Genomic DNA, 3,773 nt, shown 5'->3' on the forward strand with positions numbered 1-3,773 from the left:
GGGGAGACACACACATTCAGACCACAACACAGATAGATTAAAAGTGAATTGAAATTTCAAGTGTCTAACCTCAAAGCCTGTGTTTTTTTTCAACATATAATATTTTCCAGTAGGTCAGAGTTTGATGACATGTCAGACATGAAAATGAGATAGAGAGAAGGAAGGATTTAGAATCTTTTTGAAAAAAGAAACCTGGAATATACAAAATACCTGGTTTTCATGATCTTAGAATGTTTGTAGTTAATCAAAAAGTGAAGGTCATGTTAATAAGAAACTAGATGCAGTCAGGTATCAGGTAATACCTACAAACAGCATCCATGGTATTCCATCCAGGGAGGACCATTTCTATCATCGTCATCATCGTCTAACAATTCCAACTGAAGAATCTACTGGAAGACAAAGCAGGTGTTATACTAAGGATTTGAAATAGTAAATTTGATACTCAAAAGATCTCATTTCTTGAGTTAACCACAATTAACTGAAAGCTCAAATGTGTTGACAGTATGTTAATGTGAAACAATTAAGATACGGATCTTTGTCAAGGAAATTTCCTTCTTCCCATTTCCATGTACTAGAAACCGAATACTTCTAGATTAGTATGGGTTTGTTTAAAATGTATAAAGTGGCAAGAATGCAGAGTTAGTAACTGTATATATTGAAATTAAGTGGCCCATACTTGCTCTTTGGCCTTGAACATTTACAGTAATATTTTGTTTCCTCTGTGAGAGTCTTACTGCATGTAATATAAGTGAAGATAAAAATGTCTCAAATACAGGAGAGTCTATAAGGTCATTTGCAACACTTGTGAAAAGCTTTGAAATGTGGCCTTTAAAAAAAGTAAGTTTTAAAACATTTCATCTATCAACACTTATTTCAAATCTATGCTAGCACAGACCAACATCTGATATAATTACAGCTTTGTTTTTCTCAATGCAAATGCAAAAAAAGAAAAGAGAGAGATAGCTCCAATTAAAACAAGCCACATAGCTCCAAATTTTTTGTAAGTTCTACTGTAAAGTCTAAAGGTTTTGTCTGGACTTCTAGCAGGACTGGGAGTATAGAAAACTTTGCATGGATGCAGACTATCCCTGGTTACCTTTTGCCCAAAGCTGAGATTATCACTTTCCTGATGAGTATTAATACTTCCTTTAAAGCAATCTGCTTTACCACCTGTTGTTGAAAACATTCTATTTTCTTTCACAGTTGCTAGAAGATTGTTTACATTCTGATTTCACACAGCTTCCGTGAGTCCTTTGTTAGAAACAAATCAATTCTGTAACTAGATTAATAGAAAATGTATGTTTATATTCTAAACAATCTGGTCAGGGGTGGTTGAAAGGAGAGCTAATATTAGGTGGTTGAAAAAATATTTGTAGTTTCAGACCTTTTTTTTTAATCATTTAAAAATTTTAAACCATTATAACTAGGCTCAAACACATCTTTATTAATCAAAATAGGAACCATTACAATCAACACATTTTTGCCAATGAGAAATAAGTTGGTTTATCCCTTAGTGTAAAAATCCATGCTTTAGGATTTGACAAACTCTTGGAAAGCATTTTCTGCCTCCTGCTGATTATGGAAGTATTTTCCCTGCAAAAAGTTGTTGAGATGCTTGAAGAAGTGGTAGTTTGTTGGCAAGAGGTTTCAGGTGAATATGGAGGATGAGGCAAAACTTCGTAGTCCAATTCGTTCAACTTTTGAAGCACTGCTGGTGTGACATATGGTTGGGTGTTGTCTCGGAGAATAACTGGGCCCTTTCTGTTGATTAATGCTAGTTGCAGGCATTGCAGTTTTGGGTGCATCTCATCTCATCGATTTGCTGAACATACTTCTCAGATGTAATGGTTTCACCAGGATTCAGAAAGCTGTAGTGGAGCAGACCAGCAGCAGACCACCAAACAGTGACTATGACCTTTTTTGGTACAAGTTTGACTTTGGGAAGTGCTTTGGAGCCTCTTCTCTGTACAACCACTGAGCTGGTCATCACTGGTTCTTGTATAAAATCCATGTTTTGTCGCACATCACAATCAGATCAAGAAATGGTTCATTGTTGTTGCATAAAATAAGAGAAGATGGCAGTTCCAAACAATGATTTTTTTGATTTGTGGTCAGCTCATGAGGCACCCACTTATCGAGCATTTTCCAATTTGCTTCAAATGCCACACAACCATAAAATGGACAACATTAAGTTTTTTGGCAACCTCTCATGTAGTTGTAAGAGGATCAGCTTCGATGATGGCTCTCAGTTGGTCATTGTCAACCTCCAATGGTTAGCCGCTGCACTCCTCATCTTCAAGGCTCTCCTCTCCTTTGCAAAACTTCTTGAACTACCACTGCACTGTATGTTAGTTAGCTGTTCTTGGGCCAAATGTGTTGTTGATGTTGCGAGTTTTCTCCACTGCTTTATAACCCATTTTGAACTTGAATAAGAAAACTGCTCGAATTTGCTTTTTGTCTAACATCATTTCCCTAGTCTGAAATAAAAATAAGATACATAAATAAGTAATAAGTCATTAGCAAAAAAAAAAAGAACCAAGAAATGTGCATTATAATGATGTATAACATAACCACATTTATGTAAGAACAGATTCCAATATCAAACAGTAAACTTCAACAATGCAGAACTGCAATTACTTTTGCACCAACCTAGAACTTGAAGTTTCCAAACTACCACTGGCCCAAAGCCAAATATATCCTGGGACTGCTTAGTGGCCTGCAAGACATAAATTGATCTTGGTTGTAGTCGCAAAGTGCAGCCAGGTGATTCTGGCCCCAAACGGGTGCATTTCTTGGCCTTCTCAGTTCTGGCAGCATCAGATGTAAGGCCAGGTAGCAGAAGAGCCTGTAGGACTAAACTCTTTACTGTAAGTGACTTGATTCATCTGGGGAGAGAATTCAGCCCTCTCTTGGATTTCAGCTGACAATTGCTGTAGCACCATCTTTTATAAGCATGACACTCAAGAGAAAACACATATTAAATTTCAAAAGACTGTTCTTAGATCTTTAATCTCCATATTTATCTTTGAAAATCATGCTTTCCATGAACATAATAGAGCATCATGAGAAGTTAAATAAAATAAATACTGAACTATAAATTCTTATTAGGAAATGAAATGTAGCTAAATTTTTAGTTCTGGAAAAGTATCGCCTGTTTTAATGGAAAGAAAAAGTGTGCTTTTAGAAAAAAGATATAGAATAGACCCCATCTCAAACTTTGTACCAATTTTTAGGAGACACAGAGAAATTAAAACCCATAGCTAAGCCTGTGCTGTGCTCAGTTGCTTCAGTGGTGTCCAACTCTTTGTGTCCCCCATGGTCTGTAGCCCTTCAGGCTTCTCTGCCCATGGGATTTTCCAGGCAAGAAAACGAGTGGGTTGCCACGCCCTCCTCCAGGGGATCGTCTCCACTCAGGAATCAAACCTGGGCCTCCTGCATTGTAGACTGATTTTATACCGCAGAGCCTCTGGGGAAGTCTACATAATTACAAATACATGAATTCAGCTAACAAAGTAAATTCCATAAAAATCAATAAAAGCTTCTTTAGTTTTCTTTTCAATTGCATAGGTGAGATAAACAGTTGATTAGCTGAGGATATTTTAAAATCTCTAATACAGCCTTTTAAATAAATATCTATTACTATTTTATTTAATCAGAGAAGTAATACATGCTTATTATGGAAATTTTGTAAAATATGAAAAAATTAGAAGTACAAAATAAAATTATCCACAAAGCCATTGTTCATAATAATAAAAATCATTGTTCAATAATAA

This window comes from Bos mutus, chromosome 6 (assembly GCF_027580195.1).
Source record: "Bos mutus isolate GX-2022 chromosome 6, NWIPB_WYAK_1.1, whole genome shotgun sequence".
Lineage (NCBI taxonomy): Eukaryota > Metazoa > Chordata > Mammalia > Artiodactyla > Bovidae > Bos > Bos mutus.